At 42.6% G+C, this 25,300-nt stretch overlaps 1 long non-coding RNA gene across 1 annotated transcript; it reads left to right on the forward strand.

Annotated features, from left to right (window-relative positions):
- Positions 1-1,005: 1,005 nt before the first annotated feature.
- LOC145876891 (uncharacterized) lies at positions 1,006-4,251 on the forward strand. Its single transcript, XR_014391553.1, has 3 exons — positions 1,006-1,076; positions 3,089-3,277; positions 3,975-4,251. It is a non-coding gene; the product is annotated as an uncharacterized LOC145876891 (long non-coding RNA).
- The last annotated feature ends 21,049 nt before the right edge of the window (positions 4,252-25,300 follow it).

Genomic DNA, 25,300 nt, shown 5'->3' on the forward strand with positions numbered 1-25,300 from the left:
ACTGGTTGGAGACTCATATCTCCCTCACTAACTTTACACATCAGCTATCTGAGCAGCTAACCGATCGCTGCAGCTGTACATAGTCCATCTGTAAATATCCCACCCAATCTACCTACCTCATCCCCATATTGTTTTTATTTACTTTGCTGCTCTTTTGCACTCCAGTATCTCTACTTACACATCATCATCTGCTCATCTATCACTCCAGTGTTAATCTGCCAAATTGTGATTACTTTGCTACTACGGCCTATTTATTGCCTTACCTCCTCAAGCCATTTGCACACACTGTATATAGACTTTCTTTTTTCTTTTGTGTTGACTGTACGCTTGTTTATTCCATGTAACTCTGTGTTGTTGTATCTGTCGCACTGCTTTGCTTTATCTTGGCCAGGTCGCAGTTGTAAATGAGAACTTGTTCTCAACTGGCCACCTGGTTAAATAAAGGTGAAAAAAAAGATCCTATATCATAATGAATCAGATTACATGGAGAGGGGGAACCTGATCCTAGATCATAATGAATCAGATTACATGGAGAGGGGGGGACCTGATCCTAGATCATAATGAATCAGATTACATGGAGAGGGGGGACCTGATCCTAGATCATAATGAATCAGATTACATGGAGAGGGTGGACCTGATCCTAGATCATAATGAATCAGATTACATGGAGAGGAGGGACCTGATCCTAGATCACAATGAATCAGATTACATGGAGAGGGGGGACCTGATCCTAGATCATAATGAATCAGATTACATGGAGAGGGGGGGACCTGATCCTAGATAATAATGAGTCAGATTACATGGAGAGGGGGGACCTGATCCTATATCATAATGAATCAGATTACATGGAGAGGGGGGACCTGATTCTAGATCAGCAATCCAACTCTGGGACACTGCCTGTATGAAACCGAACAGCAGGTGTTTACTGCCCTCTAGTGGAAGATACCAATAAAACACTTTACTATCAGGGTGGGGAGATGGCTGATTGAAACAGAAAGTAAAGTTGTTCTTTTGTACAGGATCCATTTTGAGACGACAGAGCAGAAAACACTATATGGAGATTATTGAAAAATAAAGTAAGTATTTCTGAACATTAATTTATTCTAATGGACAGAGTAAGATAATGAATACCTGGAATGAGATATTTCTAGTTATTAGAACTGCTATTTGAGCTGAGTTGCTGACAGACAGCAGTTTTCAAAGTGGAAACTAATCAGTAGGTCTACATGTTATCAGTAAAACGTCTGGTAAAGATGGTGGAGGAGCTTTTACATTATATAGTTTTATGTTTATCTCAGGGTTTCTCAATCCTTTTGTTCTTACCAGCACTTACACACCTGATTCAACTAATCATTAAATATTTTAAGACAGTTTAATATTTGAGGCATACAAATGAACATTCTCAAATTAAAACCTTTTGGGTTTGTAGGTCTGTTAACAATTATTAAAGTCCTACAGTAACTCACATTTTGGAGGAAAAAAACACAGGTAAACTTGGTTTAGAGTAAATTATATGTTTATCAAAAATAATGTAAGAGAAGAAACACGTCTGGGTTTAGAACTCTGGGTTTAGAACTCTGTGTCTCAGTGCCTTGCGACAGTGGGAAGTTCGTTTTGCATGGCCCGGTGCTACAGGTGAGTGGAGTTTAATGTTAAGGAACAATGGAATGGTCTAAAATGCGTAAACTCTGCGCACCCGGGGAGCCGGGCAATGCAAAACGAATTCACCCAGTGACCGTTACTTTATTTCCTTATATGAAACTGAAAGTAACTTTGTAGCCCACGCAGTTACAAAATGTCTGTTGAAACTGTGGCTCATATGTCTCTAGAACGTTAGAACAGTGGTGGAAAAAGTACTCAATTCTCATACTTGAGTAAAAGTAAAGATACCTTAATAGAAAATGACTCAATTAAAAGTGAAAGTCACTCAGTAAAATACTACTTCAGTAAAAGTCAAAGTATTTGGTTTCAAATATAATTAAGTATCAAAAGTAAATGTAATTGCTAAAATATACTTAAGCATCAAAAGTAAAAGTAAAGTAGTGATAATTTAAAATTCCTTTTATTAAGCAAACCAGACGGCACAATTTTCTTGTTATTTTAATTTACGGATAGCCAGGGTCACACTCCAACACTCAGACATCATTTAAAAATGAAGCATTTGTGTTTAGTGAGTCCTCCAGATCAGAGGCAGTAGGGATGACCAGGGATGTTCTCTGTTTAGTGAGTCCTCCAGATCAGAGGCAGTAGGGATGACCAGGGATGTTCTCTGTTTAGTGAGTCCTCCAGATCAGAGGCAGTAGGGATGACCAGGGATGTTCTCTGTTTAGTGAGTCCTCCAGATCAGAGGCAGTAGGGATGACCAGGGATGTTCTCTGTTTAGTGAGTCCTCCAGATCAGAGGCAGTAGGGATGACCAGGGATGTTCTCTGTTTAGTGAGTCCTCCAGATCAGAGGCAGTAGGGATGACCAGGGATGTTCTCTGTTTAGTGAGTCCTCCAGATCAGAGGCAGTAGGGATGTTCTCTTGATAAGTGTTGAAATTGGACCGTTTTCTGTCCTGCTAAACATTCAACATGTAACGAGTACTTTTGGGTGTCAGGGAAAATGTATGGAGTAAAAAGTACATCATTTTCTTCATGAATGTAGTGAAGTAAAAGAGAAAGTTGTTAAAAATATATTTCTCAAAGAGATAATGAATGAATGAGAACAATTGACATTCAAGAATTAGTCACTGTGTTAACCACAACCAACATGCTGGATCTCTGTTTAGTTGTCACTGTGTTAACCACAACCAACATGCTGGATCTCTGTTTAGTTGTCACTGTGTTAACCACAACCAACATGCTGGATCTCTGTTTAGTTGTCACTGTGTTAACCACAACCAACATGCTGGATCTCTGTTTAGTTGTCACTGTGTTAACCACAACCAACATGCTGGATCTCTGTTTAGTTGTCACTGTGTTAACCACAACCAACATGCTGGATCTCTGTTTAGTTGTTACTGTGTTAACCACAACCAACATGCTGGATCTCTGTTTAGTTGTCACTGTGTTAACCACAACCAACATGCTGGATCTCTGTTTACAGGGGTCAGTGCTCTAAAATGAGTCTCTCTGGGGAGAGAGAGGAGGGGGGCCCTGCCTCTAAAATGAGTCTCTCTGGGGAGAGAGAGGAGGGGGGCCCTGCCTCTAAAATTAGTCTCTCTGGGGAGATAGAGGAGGGGGGCCCTGCGTCTAAAATGCGTCTCTCTGGGGGACATGACACCAAAGCTAAGCGGTAAGATGACAATTTTATGAAGAATTGATTTAGTTTATTTCCTAAATAATTAGCTGTCTTAAGGTGAATGCACTTACTGTAAATCTCTCTGGATAAGAGCATCTGCTAAATCAGGGGTTCTCAATCCGGGGTCTGCGGAGGTACTGCAGGGGTTCTGCAGGAAGCGTGGGGAGTGGTGGTGGATCCAGGGAGAAAACTAAACTAATATTCTGAAATGTCATTGTGGTCTTATGTTCCCATCTATTGGAATTATTTAGCAACTGCAGTAGTGCTGAATTTTTTTTTTATTCCTTACTAAAGTAGTAATTACTGAGAATTACTAGTTAATTGTATCACTTACAACCATAAAATAACAACTTATACCATAACAAACAATTAAACTGACATAAACCAAAATCACTATATATGTAGTTATTTAGTTAATTATCAAATTGAGCCGGTCGGTCACATTTGAGAGTGACATATAGCATTTTGCATAAAAAAACATGATTTTTGTCTCTCTGAAATGAAAAAATCAAGTGATAGATTTTAAACAAATCCTTGTCTGTGAGAGATGTAATAATTAATACATAATTTCTTTAAACAATAAAAGCTCATTTCTGTAAAGTGATATGTTGCGTTTTGGAACTCTTCTTATGTTTCCCATCTGAGATCAGAGTAGATGAGAGATGTAATGTTTGTCTCTGTTGTGTTGAAGACCAATCAAGCAGGAGAGACCAGCCTCCCCTGTACCCAGCTGTGTGTCCATGAAGAGTGACTGGTCTATGATGCATCCTATAGAGTTTAGAGAGGGAGACTTTTCTACTGAACAAAGGTAAGAAGAACTCATGGGTCATGGTCAGTGAGTTAAACAACACTGTCTCTAGTCATTTCTCCTCTCCCATTTTCACATTTCTTTTTGTTGCTTTCATAATCCATAGGCTAATCCTTTTGTCCATTTTCATAGTCCTAAAACAAAATTAAACAAACACAACGTTCCCTCCCTGTGTGTGTGTGTGTGTGTGTGTGTGTGTGTGTGTGTGTGTGTGTGTGTGTGTGTGTGTGTGTGTGTGTGTGTGTGTGTGTGTCCAGAGGTCTTATAGACATACTATATGACCTGAGTGTGTTAACTCCTGAGAGTCTAGGGGGGAACCATAAACCTGCCTCTCCAACTCTCCCTGACCTGAGTGTTTTAACTCCTGAGAGTCTAGGGGGGAACCATAAACCTGCCTCTCCATCTCTCCCTGACCTGAGTGTTTTAACTCCTGAGAGTCTAGGGGGGAACCATAAACCTGCCTCTCCAACTCTCCCTGACCTGAGTGTGTTAACTCCTGAGAGTCTAGGGGAACCATAAACCTGCCTCTCCATCTCTCCCTGACCTGAGTGTTTTAACTCCTGAGAGTCTAGGGGGGAACCATAAACCTGCCTCTCCAACTCTCCCTGACCTGAGTGTGTTAACTCCTGAGAGTCTAGGGGAACCATAAACCTGCCTCTCCAACTCTCCCTGACCTGAGTGTGTTAACTCCTGAGAGTCTAGGGGGGAACCATAAACCTGCCTCTCCAACTCTCCCTGACCTGAGTGTGTTAACTCCTGAGAGTCTAGGGGGGAACCATAAACCTGCCTCTCCAACTCTCCCAGACCTGAGTGTTTTAACTCCTGAGAGTCTAGGGGGAACCATAAACCTGCCTCTCCAACTCTCCCTGACCTGAGTGTGTTAACTCCTGAGAGTCTAGGGGGAACCATAAACCTGCCTCTCCATCTCTCCCTGACCTGAGTGTTTTAACTCCTGAGAGTCTAGGGGGGAACCATAAACCTGCCTCTCCAACTCTCCCTGACCTGAGTGTGTTAACTCCTGAGAGTCTAGGGGGGAACCATAAACCTGCCTCTCCAACTCTCCCTGACCTGAGTGTTTTAACTCCTGAGAGTCTAGGGGGGAACCATAAACCTGCCTCTCCATCTCTCCCTGACCTGAGTGTTTTAACTCCTGAGAGTCTAGGGGGGAACCATAAACCTGCCTCTCCAACTCTCCCTGACCTGAGTGTGTTAACTCCTGAGAGTCTAGGGGAACCATAAACCTGCCTCTCCATCTCTCCCTGACCTGAGTGTTTTAACTCCTGAGAGTCTAGGGGGGGACCATAAACCTGCCTCTCCAACTCTCCCTGACCTGAGTGTGTTAACTCCTGAGAGTCTAGGGGAACCATAAACCTGCCTCTCCAACTCTCCCTGACCTGAGTGTGTTAACTCCTGAGAGTCTAGGGGGGAACCATAAACCTGCCTCTCCAACTCTCCCTGACCTGAGTGTGTTAACTCCTGAGAGTCTAGGGGGGGACCATAAACCTGCCTCTCCAACTCTCCCTGACCTGAGTGTGTTAACTCCTGAGAGTCTAGGGGGAACCATAAACCTGCCTCTCCATCTCTCCCTGACCTGAGTGTTTTAACTCCTGAGAGTCTAGGGGGGAACCATAAACCTGCCTCTCCAACTCTCCCTGACCTGAGTGTGTTAACTCCTGAGAGTCTAGGGGGGAACCATAAACCTGCCTCTCCAACTCTCCCTGACCTGAGTGTGTTAACTCCTGAGAGTCTAGGGGAACCATAAACCTGCCTCTCCAACTCTCCCTGACCTGAGTGTGTTAACTCCTGAGAGTCTAGGGGGGAACCATAAACCTGCCTCTCCAACTCTCCCTGACCTGAGTGTGTTAACTCCTGAGAGTCTAGGGGGGAACCATAAACCTGCCTCTCCAACTCTCCCTGACCTGAGTGTGTTAACTCCTGAGAGTCTAGGGGGGAACCATAAACCTGCCTCTCCAACTCTCCCTGACCTGAGTGTTTTAACTCCTGAGAGTCTAGGGGGGAACCATAAACCTGCCTCTCCATCTCTCCCTGACCTGAGTGTTTTAACTCCTGAGAGTCTAGGGGGGAACCATAAACCTGCCTCTCCAACTCTCCCTGACCTGAGTGTGTTAACTCCTGAGAGTCTAGGGGAACCATAAACCTGCCTCTCCATCTCTCCCTGACCTGAGTGTTTTAACTCCTGAGAGTCTAGGGGGGACCATAAACCTGCCTCTCCAACTCTCCCTGACCTGAGTGTGTTAACTCCTGAGAGTCTAGGGGAACCATAAACCTGCCTCTCCAACTCTCCCTGACCTGAGTGTGTTAACTCCTGAGAGTCTAGGGGGGGACCATAAACCTGCCTCTCCAACTCTCCCTGACCTGAGTGTGTTAACTCCTGAGAGTCTAGGGGGAACCATAAACCTGCCTCTCCATCTCTCCCTGACCTGAGTGTTTTAACTCCTGAGAGTCTAGGGGGGAACCATAAACCTGCCTCTCCAACTCTCCCTGACCTGAGTGTGTTAACTCCTGAGAGTCTAGGGGGGAACCATAAACCTGCCTCTCCAACTCTCCCTGACCTGAGTGTGTTAACTCCTGAGAGTCTGTAAAGTGATATGTTGCGTTTTGGAATGAAACTCTTCTTATGTTTCCCCATCTGAGCTCAGAGTAGATGAGAGACGTAATGTTTGTCTCTGTTGTGTTGAAGTCCAATCAAGCAGGAGAGACCAGCCTCCCCTGTTCCCAGCTGTGTGTCCATGAAGAGTGACCAGTCTATGAATCTACCTATATTCTTTAGAGAGGGAGACTTTTCTACTGAACAAAGGTAAGAAGAACTCATGGGTCATGGTCAGTGAGTTAAACAACACTGTCTCTAGTCATTTCTCCTCTCCCATTTTCACATTTCTTTTGGTTGTTTTCATAATCCATAGGCTAATCCTTTAGTCCATTTTCATAGTCCTAAAACAGTGTGTGTGTGTGTGTGTGTGTGTGTGTGTGTGTGTGTGTGTGTGTGTGTGTGTGTGTGTGTGTGTGTGTTTTGTCCACAGAAACCAACAGGAGAGATCAGAGTCAGAGATTCTCAGTGGTCAGTCTTCCCAGAGTCATCAAACAGACCTGGACTCTATATTCAGTGTATGTGGTCCTGTTATGAACATTTGTTTTTGTTTTCCTCAAGTAAAGTTGATCTGTCAATTATTCATTATTGTGTTAATGAGAAACCAATTCTTCTCTTGCTTAACTTATTTACATGACTTATTTCAGATGCTTGAAGAGAAAATTATGACATTTGTGAAGAACGAGCTGAAGATGTTCAAGAAGATTCTTAGTCCAAAACTCCCAGAAGGCTTTGAGAGTCAGAAGCAGGATGAGGAAGTGGTGGATGCTGAAGATGAGAGGCAGGAGAGCAGTGCCAGAGAGGGGGCTCTGAAGATCACACTGCACGTCCTGAGGAAAATGAACCAGAAGGAGCTCGCTGACACACTGGAGAAATGTAAGATCTGTCTGCCTCATGTTGAATGCTGTTTTATAACATTTAAAAGCTGTGGCTAAAGTACAGCTAAAGTAGATGTGTAACTCAATGATATTGTAGCAGCCTTAACACAACACCTATTGACCTCATCAAGTAGCAGCAGGGATGTGTTGTGTTGATTAATTTAGAGAGAGAGAGAGAGAGAGAGAGAGGAGAGTGAGGAGAACCAGAGAGAGGAGAGCCAGAGAGAGGAGAGCCAGAGGAGAGAGGGTAACCAGAGAGAGGAGAGCCACAGAGAGAGACAGAGAGAGAGCCACAGAGAGAGACAGAGAGAGAGACAGAGAGAGAGAGAGACACAGGAAAACCTGGCTCCCTGTAGAGGAAAGGCTGTGCAACCACTGCACAACAGCAGAACCTGAGACGGAGCTGCATTTCCTGACAAAATGTAAAAAATATAAAAAAATGAGAGAGTGTCATTTCCCCAAATTTGAAACCCTTATTCAAGGTTTCAAAGACCTCTCTGATGAGGATAGGCTCCCCGTCCTGTTGGGGGAGGAAGCAGAGAGCTGTGGGTTGGCAGAGCACTACATTGCTGCCTGCCATAAGTTGAGGGACAGTGTCTGACAGACCAACCAACCAATCCCGTTGACAATTTTGATTCTTACTATTTTCATATTGTAAGCTTTGGCAATATGTACATTGCTCCGTCATGCCAATAAAGCGAATTGAATTGAGAGAGACAGGATTGAGAGACAGAGGAGAGACGGAGGAGACGGAGAGAGAGACAGAGGAGAGAGAGAGACAACATTAATAATACCATCAATGATACCAATAATAATATAATCAGTCACACCAGTCTGTAATGCATTATGAAAACATTTACACATTTATACAGTCAGTTAAGTGAAGAAATTAGTATAATTAAAACTTTATAACAGTCCTACAATACTGTAGGCATTAAAACAGACGTAATATTAATATCCTCTGTGCTATTTCTAGATTCAGATGAGCTTGCTGTGATTTGCCAACGTGAACTCAAATCTAATCTAAAGAAGAAGTTTCAATGTGTATTTGAGGGGATCGCTAAACAAGGAAACCCAACACTTCTCAATAAGATCTACACAGAGCTCTACATCACAGAGGGAGGAACAGGAGAGGTCAATAATGAACATGAGCTGAGACAGATTGAGACAACAACCAGGAAACTAGCAAGACCAGAGACTGCAATCAAATGTAACGACATCTTCACACCCTTAACTGGACAAGACAAACTCATCAGAACTGTGCTGACAAAGGGAGTCGCTGGCATTGGAAAAACAGTCTCTGTGCAGAAGTTCATTCTGGACTGGGCTGAAGGAAACGCAAATCAGGATGTCCAATTTGTATTTTCATTCCCTTTTCGGGAGCTGAATTTGATGAAAGAGGACAAACACACTTTCATTGAACTTCTTAATCACTTCTCAATGGAAACCAAACAATCAGGAATCTCCATCTACAACAAGTACAAAGTTCTGTTCATCTTTGATGGTCTGGATGAGTGCCGACTGCCCCTAGACTTCCAGAAGAACAAGATCTGTTGGGACGTCATAAAGTCAACCTCAGTGGATGTTCTGCTGACAAACCTCATCAAGGGAAATCTGCTTCCCTCTGCTCTCCTCTGGATAACTACCCGACCTGCAGCAGCCAATAAGATCCCTTCAGGGTGTGTTGACCAGGTGACAGAGGTACGAGGGTTCAATGATCCACAGAAGGAGGAGTACTTCAGGAAGAGATTCAGTGATGAGGACCTGGCCAGCAGAATCATCTCACACATAAAGACATCAAGGAGCCTCCACATCATGTGCCACATTCCAGTCTTCTGTTGGATTTCTGCAACAGTCCTCGAAGACATGCTGAAACATAAGAGAGAAGAGATGCCCAAGACTCTGACTGAGATGTACACACACCTTGTGGTGTTTCATACCAACCAGAAGAATGAAAAGTATCTTGGGAAAGAAGAGACAGATCCACACTTGAATAACGAGAGCATTCTGTCACTGGGAAAACTGGCTTTTCAACAGCTAGTGAAGGGCAATCTGATTTTCTATGAAGAAGACCTGAAAGAGGCTGGCATTGATGTCTATGATGCATCAGTGTACTCAGGATTGTGCACACAGATCTTTAAAGAGGAATGTGTTCTGTACCAGGAGAAGGTGTACTGCTTCGTGCATCTGAGCATTCAGGAGTTTCTGGCTGCTGTGTATGTGTTCCTCTCATTCATCAACAACAATGAGAATCTAATGGACAAACCACAATCAACATCCAGGAACCTTTCTGCGCTGTTCAGAAAGCCTGAAGTTACTTTCTACAAGAGTGCTGTGGATAAAGCCTTACACAGTGAGACGGGAAACCTGGACTTTTTCCTCCGCTTCCTTCTGGGCCTCTCACTGAAGTCCAATCAGAAGCACTTACGAGGTCTACTGACAAAGACAAGAAGCAGCTCACAGACCCATGAAAAAACAGTCAAGTACATCAAGGAGAAGATCAGGGAGAATCCCTCTCCAGAGAGGTGCATTAATCTGTTCCACTGTCTGAATGAACTGAATGACCATTCTCTAGTGGAGGAGATCCAAAGCTTCCTGAGATCAGGAAGTCTCTCAGAACCCAACCTGTCACCTGCACAGTGGTCAGCTCTGGTCTTTGTGTTGCTGACTTCAGAAAAGGAGCTGGATGTGTTTGACCTGAAGAAATACTCCAGATCAGAGGAAGGTCTTCTGAGGCTGCTGCCAGTGTTCAAAGCCTCCAGTGCATTTCTGTGAGTACATAAAATGACATATAAAATCTAATCATCAGGAAGAAATATTCAGGTTAAAGAAAAATATGCATTATAATATGTGTTTAATTAATATTATATTGAAAACATTGAATAAATGCATTGATTTTCACATTAGTATAACAATATGACCATACAATTCTAGGAGACAGAAGAAGAATCTATATGTTGTTTGGGAGAATAAACCAAATGCATCTGCCATTGTCCTTCTACACTAAATTAACAATGTGTTTGAAGTCATGATCTCTTTGCAGGCTGTCAGGCTGTCTAGTCACAGAGGAAGGCTGTGCTTCTCTGGTCTCAGCTCTGAGGTCAAACCCCTCACACCTGAGAGAGCTGGATCTGAGTAACAATGACCTGAAGGATTCAGGAGTGAAGCTGCTCTCTGCTGTACTGGGGAATCACCACTGTAAACTGGTGACTCTGAGGTCAGTATTATCAGATATGAAAGTACTTTATGCATGTAGTTCTCCCATTTGAAAAAGTCGTAATTATTCGGACATATTACTTATAGTGTATTAAAGTAGTCATAAGTTTAGCATGTTGTCCCATATTCCATGCCTGCTGTCACGTTTCTCTAAGACAGAACCCAGAAGCAGACCAGGACAAGGTGAGTAAAATGAAGGTGAGTATTTATTGGTAGTCTTGATGTGTAATTTGAGTGATCCAGGAGACGAAGCGGAGGTGAGTTGATGAGAGTAGATGGGTGGATTCAATGACGTCACTGTATCCACCGACGGCCAGGCAAGGGAGTTGAATGTTCCGGGAGAATGACTGTAGACAGAGTAAACGGGGGGTGAGTAACCAGTAACAAGAACAAAACAACAAGACTAGCTCAGGAAACATGAGGCTGTTCGTTGCTAACGATCCAGCAGGGAATGGATGTCAGCTCAGAGCTAATGAAGAGGTGATGATCAGGACCAGGTGTGCAGAAGGTTGATGAGATGCAGGTGTAGGGTAATCACTAGATCTCCCGCCTAACTTCGTCGCCTAGCAACCAGACAGGGTAATAATATCACTAGATCTCCCGCCTAACTTCGTCGCCTGGCAACCAGATAGGTTTCTGAACGCACCCTTAGACTCCAAACAGAAAACAGTCAGCTCAGGCAGAAACAGACTCAGGAAGCGGGATTCCTGACACCTGCAGTGAGGCTTGTGATTCTACTAACTTGTTGAATTCATTTGCAGTTGGTCTTGGTTGTGTTTTGGATGATGTTTTTCCTAATGGATACTGAATAGTAAATAATGTCCTGTCATTTTGGAGTCACTTCACTTCTATTGTCAGTGACTTCTACATTCATGTGGATGCTACCATGATTATGAATAACCATGAATGAATCGTGAATGATGATAAATGAGAAACGGAGGCACAAAGATCAAACCCCCTCTGTTATTGGTAATGTTGAGAGGTTAGTATGTTTTGTTGTAGCCTCTGTTATTGGTAATGGTGAGAGGTTAGCATGTTTTGTTGTAGCCTCTGTTATTGGTAATGGTGAGAGGTTAACATGTTTTGTTGTAGTCTCTGTTATTGGTAATGGTGAGAGGTTAGCATGTTCTGTTGTATCCTCTGTTATTGGTAATGGTGAGAGGTTAGCATGTTTTGTTGTAGCCTCTGTTATTGGTAATGGTGAGAGGTTAGCATGTTCTGTTGTATCCTCTGTTATTGGTAATGGTGAGAGGTTAGCATGTTTTGTTGTAGTCTCTGTTATTGGTAATGGTGAGAGGTTAGCATGTTTTGTTGTAGCCTCTGTTATTGGTAATGGTGAGTGGTTAGCATGTTTTGTTGTAGCCTCTGTTATTGGTAATGGTGAGAGGTTAGCATGTTTTGTTGTAGTCTCTGTTATTGGTAATGGTGAGAGGTTAGCATGTTTTGTTGTAGACTCTGTAACTTTCTCTCTCATTATTATTGATGATTCATTCATGATTTGTATTAATCATGTTATCATCAGGATTAATTTAGTAGTGTTTAGAAACATGTTATCTACTCACTTAGACAGAAAATTATCCAGTCATCATCCACCATTTTATTATTGGTGCAAAACACAACCAAAACAAACTGCAAATGCAACCAACTAGTTTACAACCAAACACTAATCTTTTGACTACTTTAATACACTATAAATGAATTGGTCAAAATACTTATGACTTCTTCTAATAGGGGGACTAGATACATGAACTGCTTTCATTTCTAAACGTGAAACAGATATGTATGAAAATATCCTCAAATAAAAGGTGACATTTTATACTGTCACCTCAAATGAAACATTTGATCTCAAATCCAAAATGTTGGAGTATAGAGCCACATTTAAATTGTTATCTTCACTGTCAAAATAGATATGGTGTGGACTGTATACTCAATACAATCTAAATCTGATACCTCACTGTCTGTCTTTTGACTGATACTGCTTTTAAACTGGTCTGGTCAGTCTACTCAATTATTTGTACTGTACATGTTTCTATCTGCAGGCAAAACATTGATAATTTGTAATTTATAATATGATACATTAATTTCTGAATAGATATGGAAGGTTTCAGGACACTGATATATCTGAATATGTTGAAGAAATATACTGCCACTATTTTCACCACCAAAGAATAGCAGTGTGGTTTTAATATGATTTGACTCTTTGCAGGCTGTCAGGCTGTCTAGTCACAGAGGAAGGCTGTGATTCTCTGGTCTCAGCTCTGAGGTCAAACCCCTCACACCTGAGAGAGCTGGACCTGAGTAACAATGACCTGAAGGATTCAGGAGTGGAGCTGCTCTCTGCTGGACTGGAGGATCCCCACTGTAAACTGGAGACTCTGAGGTCAGTATTCCTGTAGTTGGTCAACAAGTGATAACTGTTCACCAGATCCACATGTGTTTACCAGACACACATAGTCCTCACCATATGTGTTTGGACAGTGAAGCTTAAAGTTTTAAATTTGGTGCTATGCTCCAGCATGTATCTTCTCACTTAGACAGAAAACATCCACCATTTTAATATTGTGCAAAACATAACCCAAAACACAACCAAAACAAACTGCAAATGCAACACACGACTTTGAGTCACAAGCTTGATGTAGTTGTTGCATTAAAGGAATATGGGACCAAATACTAAACGTTTGACTATTTTAATACACTATGAGTGATTTGGTCAGAATACTTATGACTTCTTCAAATGGGGGGACTAGATACATAAAGTGCTTTTATTTGTCTAAATGGTGAAACAGATATGTATGAAAATATCCTCAAATAAAAGGTGACATTATATACTGTCACCTCACATGAAACATTTGATCTGAAATCCAAAATGTTAGAGTTTAGAACCACATTTAAATTGTTATCTTCACTGTCAAAATAGATATGGTGTGGACTGTATACTCAATACAATCTAAATCTGATACCTCACTGTCTGTCTTTTGACTGATACTGCTTTTAAACTGGTCTGGTCAGTCTACTCAAATATTTGTATTATACATGTTTCTATCTGCAGGCAAAACTTTGATAATTTGTCATTTCTAATAATGATACATTAATTTATGAATATATATGGCAGGTTTCAGGAGACTGATGTATCTGAATATGTTAATAAAAATATACTGCTTCTATTTTCACCACCAAAGCATAGCAGTGTGATTTTAATATGATTTGACTCTTTGCAGGCTGTCAGGCTGTGGAGTCACAGAGGAAGGCTGTGCTTCTCTGGTCTCAGTTCTCAGTTCAAACCACTCACACCTGAGAGAGCTGGACCTGAGTAACAATGACCTGAAGGATTCAGGAGTGAAGCTGCTCTCTACTGGACTGGAGGATCCCCACTGTAAACTGGAGACTCTGAGGTCAGTATTCCTGTAGTTGGTCAACAAGTGATAACTGTTCACCAGATCCACATGTGTTTACCAGGCACACATAGTCCACACCATATATGTTTGGACAGTGAAGCTTACAGTTTTAAATGTGGTGCTATGCTCCAGCATTTTGGATTTGAGATCGAATGTTTCATATTAGGTGACAGTACAGAATGTCACCTTTTATTTAAAGGTATTCATACATATACAGTCGTGGCCAAAAGTTTTAGAATGACACAAATATTAATTTTCACAAGTCTACTGCTTCAGTGTCTTTAGATATTTTTGTCAGATGTTACTATGGAATACTGAAGTATAATTACAAGCATTTCATAAGTGTCAAAGGCTTTTATTGACAATCACATGAAGTTGAAGCAATGAGTCAATATTTGCAGTGCTGACCATTCTTTTTCAAGACCTCTGCAATCCGCCCTGGCATGCTGTCAATTAACCTCTGGGCCACATCCTGACTGATGGCAGCCCATTCTTGCATAATCAATGCTTGGAGTTTGTCGGAATTTGTGGGTTTTTGTTTGTCCACCTGCCTCTTGAGGATTGACCACAAGTTCTCAATGGGATTAAGGTCTGGGGAGTTTCCTGGCCATGGACCCAAAATATCAATGTTTTGTTCCCAGAGCCACTTAGTTATCACTTTTGCCTTATGGCAAGGTGCTCCATCATGCTGGAAAAGGCATTGTTCGTCACCAAACTGTTCCTGGATGGTTGGGAGAAGTTGCTCTCGGAGGATGTGTTGGTACCATTCTTTATTCATGGCTGTGTTCTTAGGCAAAATTGTGAGTGAGCCCACTCCCTTGGCTGAGAAGCAACCCCACACATGAATGGTCTCAGGATGCTTTACTGTTGGCATGACACAGGACTGATGGTAGCGCTCACCTTGCCTTCTCCGGACAAGCTTTTTTCCGGATGCCCCAAACAATCGGAAAGGGGATTCATCAGAGAAAATGACTTTACCCCAGTCCTCAGCAATCCAATCCCTGTACCTTTTTCAGAATATCAGTCTGTCCCTGATGTTTTTCCTGGAGAGAAGTGGCTTCTTTGCTGCCCTTCTTGACACCAGGCCATCCTCCGAAAAACTCACACCTGCCTGCTGCCATTCCTGAGCAAGCTCTGTACTGGTGGTGCCCCGATCCCGCAGCTGAATCAACTTTAGGAAACGGTCCTGGCGCTTGCTGGACTTTCTTGGGCGCCCTGACGCCTTCTTCACAACAATTGAACCGCTCTCCTTGAAGTTCTTGATGATCCGATAAATGGTTGATTTAGGTGCAATCTTACTGGCAGCAATATCCTTGCCTGTGAAGCCCTTTTTGTGCAAAGCAATGATGACGACACGTGTTTCCTTGCAGGTAACCATGGTTGACAGAGGGACAATAATGATTCCAAGCACCACCCTCCTTTTGAAGCTTCCAGTCTGTTATTCGAACTCAATCAGCATGACAGAGTGATCTCCAGCCTTGTCCTCGTCAACACTCACACCTGTGTTACCGAGAGAATCACTGACATGATGTCAGCTGGTCCTTTTGTGGCAATGTTTTTGGGGGATTCAGTTCATTTGCATGGCAAAGAGAAACTTGGCAATTATTTGCAATTGATCTGATCACTCTTCATAACATTCTCGAGTATACGCAAATTGCCAGCATACAAACTGGGGCAGCAGACTTTGTGAAAATTAATATTTGCGTCATTCTCAAAACTTTTGGCCAAGACTGTATTTTTTACCGTTTTAGATATGAAAGCACTTTCGGCGTCTAAACTCAGCAAAAAAAGAAACATCCCTTTTTCAGGACCCTGTCTTTCAAAGATAATTCGTAAAAATCAAAATAACTTCACAGATCTTTATTGAAAAGGGTTTAAGCACTGTTTCCCCATGCTTGTTCAATGAACCATAAACAATTAATGAACATGCACCTGTGGAATGGTCCTTAAGACACTAACAGCTTACAGACGGTAGGCAATGAAGGTCACAGTTATGATAACTTAGGACACTAAAGAGGCCTTTCTACTGACTCTGAAAAACACCCAAAGAAAGATGCCTAGAGTCCCTGCTCATCTGTGTGAACGTGCATTAGGCATGCTGCAAGGAGGCATGAGGACTGCAAATGTGGCCAGGGCAATAAATTGCAATGTCCGTACTATGAGACGCCTAAGACAGCGCTACAGGGAGACAGGACGGACAGCTGTTCGTCCTCACAGTGGCAGACCATGTGTAACAACACCTCCGCAGGATCGGTACATCTGAACATCACACCTGCGGGACAGGTACAGGATGGCAACAACTGCCCGAGTTACACCAGGAATGCACAATCCCTCCATCAGTGCTCAGACTGTCCTCAATAGGCTGAGAGAGGCTGGGCTGAGGGCTTGTAGGCCTGTTGTAAGGCAGGTCCTCACCAGACATCACCGGCAACAACGTCACCTATGGGCACAAACCCACCATCGCTGGACCAGACAGGACTGGCAAAAAGTGCTCTTCATTGACGAGTCGAGGTTTTGGCTCACCAGGGGTGATGGTCGGATTCGCGTTTATCGTCGAAGGAATGAGCGTTACACCGAGGCCTGTACTCTGGAGCGGGATCGATTTGGAGGTGGAGGGTCCGTCATGGTCTGGGGCAGTGTGTTACAGCATCACCGGACTGAGCTTGTTGTCATTGCAGGCAATCTCAACGCTGTGCGTTACAGGGAAGACATCCTCCTCTCTCATGTGGTACCCTTCCTGCAGGCTCATCCTGACATGACCCTCCAGCATGACAATGCCACCAGCCATACTACTTGTTCTGTGCGTGATTTCCTGCAAGACAGGAATGTCAGTGTTCTGCCATGGCCAGCGAAGAGCCCGAAATCTCAGTCCCATTGAGCACGTCTGGGACCTGTTGGATCGGAGGGTGAGGGCTAGGGCCATTCCCCCCAGAAATGTCCGGGAACTTGCAGGTGCCTTGGTGGAAGAGTGGGGTAACATCTCACATCAAGAACTGGCAAATCTGGTGCAGTCCATGAGGAAGAGATGCACTGCAGTTCTTGATGCAGCTGGTGGCCACACCAGATACTGACTGTTACTTTTGATTTTGACCCCCCCCCTTTGTTCAGGGACACATTATTCCATTTCTGTTAGTCACATGTCTGTGGAACTTGTTCAGTTTATGTCTCAGTTGTTGAATCTTGTTATGTTCATACAAATATTTACACATGTTAAGTTTTCTGAAAATAAACGCAAATGACAGTGAGAGGACGTTTCTTTTATTGCTGAGTTTAGTTCTCCTATTTGAAGAAGTCTTAATTATTTGGACAAATTAATTTAGTCAAAAGTTTAGTGTTGGGTCCAATATTCCATACCTGCAGTGATTACATCAAGCGTGTGATTCTACAAACTTGTTGAATTCATTTGCAGTTTGTCTTGGTTGTGTTTTGGATGATGTTTTTCCTAATAGAAACTGAATGGTGAATAATGTCCTGTCATTTTGGAGTCACTTCACTTGTATTGTCAGTAAGAATAGATGTTTCTGAACACTTCTACATTCATGTGGATGCTACCATGATTATGAATAATCAGGAATTAATCGTGAATAATGAGGAATGAGCCTCTGTTATTGGTGATGGTGAGAGGTTAGCATGTTTTGTTGTAGCCTCTGTTATTGGTAATGGTGAGAGGTTAGCATGTTTTGTTGTAGCCTCTGTTATTGGTGATGGTGAGAGGTTAGCATGTTTTGTTGTAGCCTCTGTTATTGGTAATGGTGAGAGGTTAGCATGTGTTGTTGTAGCCTCTGTTATTGGTAATGGTGAGAGGTTAGCATGTGTTGTTGTAGCCTCTGTTATTGGTAATGGTGAGAGGTTAGCATGTTTTGTTGTAGCCTCTGTTATTGGTAATGGTGAGAGGTTAGCCTGTTTTGTTGTAGCCTCTGTTATTGGTTATGGTGAGAGGTTAGCATGTTTTGTTGTAGCCTCTGTTATTGGTAATGGTGAGAGGTTAGCATGTTTTATTGTAGCTTCTGTAACTTTCTCACTATTATTCATGATTCATTCATGATTTTTCTTAATCATGGCATCATCAGGATGCTTTTAGTAGTGTTTAGAAACATGTTATCTACTCACTTATAAATAAAATGACTCCAGTCACCATCTGTAATGAACACGATGGGAGACAGAGAGCTGGTTTCAAGTGCAGGGCTCAGCAGGTGTTTATTGTAAAGGACCACAGGTCCAGGGGCAGGCAGAAGATCAAAAAGGGTCCAAAGATGCAACAGGCAGGGAAAAGGCCGTGGTCCGGGAGATCAGGCAATAGGTTGATAACAGGAAATCCAATAGGCTAAGGTACAGGCAGGGAATAGGTTGATAACAGGAAATCCAATGGGCTAAGGTACAGGCAGGGAATAGGTTGATAACAGGAAATCCAATGGGCTAAGGTACAGGCAGGGAATAGGCAAAAGGCATCATTAGTGAGGCAGGCAAAAACTATCATACACGGGAGGAGTAAATTAAAGGAAAGTCAGCGCTCCGAATAGCCGTGTGTCGCAAATCAAACATTACATCACAATGATGGGGGTGCAAAGAACTGAACTAAATAGAGTTTGATAATGACATACAGGTGTGTGAACAGGTGATCAGAATTCAGGTGACAGGGATCTGGAGAGTGAGCTGCGTTCAGGGGGATCTACGTGTTTGAGAGTGTGAGCTGGAAGCAGACGTTACACCATCCACCATTTTAATATTGGGCAAAACACAACCCAAAACACAACCAAAACAAACTGAAAAATCAATCAACGAGTTTGAGTCACAAGCTTGATGTAGTCGCTGCGTTCAAGGAATATCGGATCAAATACTCAACTTGTGACTACTTTAAGCCACTATGAGTGAATTGGTCAGAAAACATATGACTTCTTTAAATAGGGGGACTAGATACATAAAGTGCTTTCATTTTTCTAAATAGTGAAACAGATATGTATGAAAATATCCTCAAATAAAAGGTGACATTATATACTGTCACCTCATATGAAACATTTGATCTGAAATCCAAAATGTTGGAGTTTAGAGCCACATTTAAAATGTTATCTTCACTGTCAAAACAGATATGGTGTGGACTGTATACTCAATACAATCTAAATCTGATACCTCACTGTCTGTCTTTTGACTGATACTGCTTTTAAACTGGTCTGGTCAGTCTACTCAAATATTTGTATTATACATGTTTCTATCTGCAGGCAAAACTTTGATAATTTGTCATTTCTAATAATGATACATTAATTTATGAATATATATGGCAGGTTTCAGGAGACTGATGTATCTGAATATGTTAATAAAAATATACTGCTTCTATTTTCACCACCAAAGCATAGCAGTGTGATTTTAATATGATTTGACTCTTTGCAGGCTGTCAGGCTGTGGAGTCACAGAGGAAGGCTGTGCTTCTCTGGTCTCAGTTCTCAGTTCAAACCACTCACACCTGAGAGAGCTGGACCTGAGTAACAATGACCTGAAGGATTCAGGAGTGAAGCTGCTCTCTACTGGACTGGAGGATCCCCACTGTAAACTGGAGACTCTGAGGTCAGTATTCCTGTAGTTGGTCAACAAGTGATAACTGTTCACCAGATCCACATGTGTTTACCAGGCACACATAGTCCACACCATATATGTTTGGACAGTGAAGCTTACAGTTTTAAATGTGGTGCTATGCTCCAGCATTTTGGATTTGAGATCGAATGTTTCATATTAGGTGACAGTACAGAATGTCACCTTTTATTTAAAGGTATTCATACATATACAGTCGTGGCCAAAAGTTTTAGAATGACACAAATATTAATTTTCACAAGTCTACTGCTTCAGTGTCTTTAGATATTTTTGTCAGATGTTACTATGGAATACTGAAGTATAATTACAAGCATTTCATAAGTGTCAAAGGCTTTTATTGACAATCACATGAAGTTGAAGCAATGAGTCAATATTTGCAGTGCTGACCATTCTTTTTCAAGACCTCTGCAATCCGCCCTGGCATGCTGTCAATTAACCTCTGGGCCACATCCTGACTGATGGCAGCCCATTCTTGCATAATCAATGCTTGGAGTTTGTCGGAATTTGTGGGTTTTTGTTTGTCCACCTGCCTCTTGAGGATTGACCACAAGTTCTCAATGGGATTAAGGTCTGGGGAGTTTCCTGGCCATGGACCCAAAATATCAATGTTTTGTTCCCAGAGCCACTTAGTTATCACTTTTGCCTTATGGCAAGGTGCTCCATCATGCTGGAAAAGGCATTGTTCGTCACCAAACTGTTCCTGGATGGTTGGGAGAAGTTGCTCTCGGAGGATGTGTTGGTACCATTCTTTATTCATGGCTGTGTTCTTAGGCAAAATTGTGAGTGAGCCCACTCCCTTGGCTGAGAAGCAACCCCACACATGAATGGTCTCAGGATGCTTTACTGTTGGCATGACACAGGACTGATGGTAGCGCTCACCTTGCCTTCTCCGGACAAGCTTTTTTCCGGATGCCCCAAACAATCGGAAAGGGGATTCATCAGAGAAAATGACTTTACCCCAGTCCTCAGCAATCCAATCCCTGTACCTTTTTCAGAATATCAGTCTGTCCCTGATGTTTTTCCTGGAGAGAAGTGGCTTCTTTGCTGCCCTTCTTGACACCAGGCCATCCTCCGAAAAACTCACACCTGCCTGCTGCCATTCCTGAGCAAGCTCTGTACTGGTGGTGCCCCGATCCCGCAGCTGAATCAACTTTAGGAAACGGTCCTGGCGCTTGCTGGACTTTCTTGGGCGCCCTGACGCCTTCTTCACAACAATTGAACCGCTCTCCTTGAAGTTCTTGATGATCCGATAAATGGTTGATTTAGGTGCAATCTTACTGGCAGCAATATCCTTGCCTGTGAAGCCCTTTTTGTGCAAAGCAATGATGACGACACGTGTTTCCTTGCAGGTAACCATGGTTGACAGAGGGACAATAATGATTCCAAGCACCACCCTCCTTTTGAAGCTTCCAGTCTGTTATTCGAACTCAATCAGCATGACAGAGTGATCTCCAGCCTTGTCCTCGTCAACACTCACACCTGTGTTACCGAGAGAATCACTGACATGATGTCAGCTGGTCCTTTTGTGGCAATGTTTTTGGGGGATTCAGTTCATTTGCATGGCAAAGAGAAACTTGGCAATTATTTGCAATTGATCTGATCACTCTTCATAACATTCTCGAGTATACGCAAATTGCCAGCATACAAACTGGGGCAGCAGACTTTGTGAAAATTAATATTTGCGTCATTCTCAAAACTTTTGGCCAAGACTGTATTTTTTACCGTTTTAGATATGAAAGCACTTTCGGCGTCTAAACTCAGCAAAAAAAGAAACATCCCTTTTTCAGGACCCTGTCTTTCAAAGATAATTCGTAAAAATCAAAATAACTTCACAGATCTTTATTGAAAAGGGTTTAAGCACTGTTTCCCCATGCTTGTTCAATGAACCATAAACAATTAATGAACATGCACCTGTGGAATGGTCCTTAAGACACTAACAGCTTACAGACGGTAGGCAATGAAGGTCACAGTTATGATAACTTAGGACACTAAAGAGGCCTTTCTACTGACTCTGAAAAACACCCAAAGAAAGATGCCTAGAGTCCCTGCTCATCTGTGTGAACGTGCATTAGGCATGCTGCAAGGAGGCATGAGGACTGCAAATGTGGCCAGGGCAATAAATTGCAATGTCCGTACTATGAGACGCCTAAGACAGCGCTACAGGGAGACAGGACGGACAGCTGTTCGTCCTCACAGTGGCAGACCATGTGTAACAACACCTCCGCAGGATCGGTACATCTGAACATCACACCTGCGGGACAGGTACAGGATGGCAACAACTGCCCGAGTTACACCAGGAATGCACAATCCCTCCATCAGTGCTCAGACTGTCCTCAATAGGCTGAGAGAGGCTGGGCTGAGGGCTTGTAGGCCTGTTGTAAGGCAGGTCCTCACCAGACATCACCGGCAACAACGTCACCTATGGGCACAAACCCACCATCGCTGGACCAGACAGGACTGGCAAAAAGTGCTCTTCATTGACGAGTCGAGGTTTTGGCTCACCAGGGGTGATGGTCGGATTCGCGTTTATCGTCGAAGGAATGAGCGTTACACCGAGGCCTGTACTCTGGAGCGGGATCGATTTGGAGGTGGAGGGTCCGTCATGGTCTGGGGCAGTGTGTTACAGCATCACCGGACTGAGCTTGTTGTCATTGCAGGCAATCTCAACGCTGTGCGTTACAGGGAAGACATCCTCCTCTCTCATGTGGTACCCTTCCTGCAGGCTCATCCTGACATGACCCTCCAGCATGACAATGCCACCAGCCATACTACTTGTTCTGTGCGTGATTTCCTGCAAGACAGGAATGTCAGTGTTCTGCCATGGCCAGCGAAGAGCCCGAAATCTCAGTCCCATTGAGCACGTCTGGGACCTGTTGGATCGGAGGGTGAGGGCTAGGGCCATTCCCCCCAGAAATGTCCGGGAACTTGCAGGTGCCTTGGTGGAAGAGTGGGGTAACATCTCACATCAAGAACTGGCAAATCTGGTGCAGTCCATGAGGAAGAGATGCACTGCAGTTCTTGATGCAGCTGGTGGCCACACCAGATACTGACTGTTACTTTTGATTTTGACCCCCCCCCTTTGTTCAGGGACACATTATTCCATTTCTGTTAGTCACATGTCTGTGGAACTTGTTCAGTTTATGTCTCAGTTGTTGAATCTTGTTATGTTCATACAAATATTTACACATGTTAAGTTTTCTGAAAATAAACGCAAATGACAGTGAGAGGACGTTTCTTTTATTGCTGAGTTTAGTTCTCCTATTTGAAGAAGTCTTAATTATTTGGACAAATTAATTTAGTCAAAAGTTTAGTGTTGGGTCCAATATTCCATACCTGCAGTGATTACATCAAGCGTGTGATTCTACAAACTTGTTGAATTCATTTGCAGTTTGTCTTGGTTGTGTTTTGGATGATGTTTTTCCTAATAGAAACTGAATGGTGAATAATGTCCTGTCATTTTGGAGTCACTTCACTTGTATTGTCAGTAAGAATAGATGTTTCTGAACACTTCTACATTCATGTGGATGCTACCATGATTATGAATAATCAGGAATTAATCGTGAATAATGAGGAATGAGCCTCTGTTATTGGTGATGGTGAGAGGTTAGCATGTTTTGTTGTAGCCTCTGTTATTGGTAATGGTGAGAGGTTAGCATGTTTTGTTGTAGCCTCTGTTATTGGTGATGGTGAGAGGTTAGCATGTTTTGTTGTAGCCTCTGTTATTGGTAATGGTGAGAGGTTAGCATGTGTTGTTGTAGCCTCTGTTATTGGTAATGGTGAGAGGTTAGCATGTGTTGTTGTAGCCTCTGTTATTGGTAATGGTGAGAGGTTAGCATGTTTTGTTGTAGCCTCTGTTATTGGTAATGGTGAGAGGTTAGCCTGTTTTGTTGTAGCCTCTGTTATTGGTTATGGTGAGAGGTTAGCATGTTTTGTTGTAGCCTCTGTTATTGGTAATGGTGAGAGGTTAGCATGTTTTGTTGTAGCCTCTGTTATTGGTAATGGTGAGAGGTTAGCATGTTTTATTGTAGCTTCTGTAACTTTCTCACTATTATTCATGATTCATTCATGATTTTTCTTAATCATGGCATCATCAGGATGCTTTTAGTAGTGTTTAGAAACATGTTATCTACTCACTTATAAATAAAATGACTCCAGTCACCATCTGTAATGAACACGATGGGAGACAGAGAGCTGGTTTCAAGTGCAGGGCTCAGCAGGTGTTTATTGTAAAGGACCACAGGTCCAGGGGCAGGCAGAAGATCAAAAAGGGTCCAAAGATGCAACAGGCAGGGAAAAGGCCGTGGTCCGGGAGATCAGGCAATAGGTTGATAACAGGAAATCCAATAGGCTAAGGTACAGGCAGGGAATAGGTTGATAACAGGAAATCCAATGGGCTAAGGTACAGGCAGGGAATAGGTTGATAACAGGAAATCCAATGGGCTAAGGTACAGGCAGGGAATAGGCAAAAGGCATCATTAGTGAGGCAGGCAAAAACTATCATACACGGGAGGAGTAAATTAAAGGAAAGTCAGCGCTCCGAATAGCCGTGTGTCGCAAATCAAACATTACATCACAATGATGGGGGTGCAAAGAACTGAACTAAATAGAGTTTGATAATGACATACAGGTGTGTGAACAGGTGATCAGAATTCAGGTGACAGGGATCTGGAGAGTGAGCTGCGTTCAGGGGGATCTACGTGTTTGAGAGTGTGAGCTGGAAGCAGACGTTACACCATCCACCATTTTAATATTGGGCAAAACACAACCCAAAACACAACCAAAACAAACTGAAAAATCAATCAACGAGTTTGAGTCACAAGCTTGATGTAGTCGCTGCGTTCAAGGAATATCGGATCAAATACTCAACTTGTGACTACTTTAAGCCACTATGAGTGAATTGGTCAGAAAACATATGACTTCTTTAAATAGGGGGACTAGATACATAAAGTGCTTTCATTTTTCTAAATAGTGAAACAGATATGTATGAAAATATCCTCAAATAAAAGGTGACATTATATACTGTCACCTCATATGAAACATTTGATCTGAAATCCAAAATGTTGGAGTTTAGAGCCACATTTAAAATGTTATCTTCACTGTCAAAACAGATATGGTGTGGACTGTATACTCAATACAATCTAAATCTGATACCTCACTGTCTGTCTTTTGACTGATACTGCTTTTAAACTGGTCTGGTCAGTCTACTCAAATATTTGTATTATACATGTTTCTATCTGCAGGCAAAACTTTGATAATTTGTCATTTCTAATAATGATACATTAATTTATGAATATATATGGCAGGTTTCAGGACACTGATATATCTGAATATGTTGAAGAAATATACTGCCACTATTTTCAACACCAAAGAATAGCAGTGTGATTTTAATATGATTTGACTCTTTGTAGGCTGTCAGGCTGTCTAGTCACAGAGGAAGGCTGTGCTTCTCTGGTCTCAGCTCTGAGGTCAAACCCCTCACACCTGAGAGAGCTGGACCTGAGCTACAATCACCCAGGAGACTCAGGAGTC

Source organism: Salmo salar, unplaced genomic scaffold (genome assembly GCF_965601325.2).
Source record: "Salmo salar unplaced genomic scaffold, fSalSal1 ptg000615l, whole genome shotgun sequence".
Classification (NCBI taxonomy): Eukaryota; Metazoa; Chordata; class Actinopteri; order Salmoniformes; family Salmonidae; genus Salmo; species Salmo salar.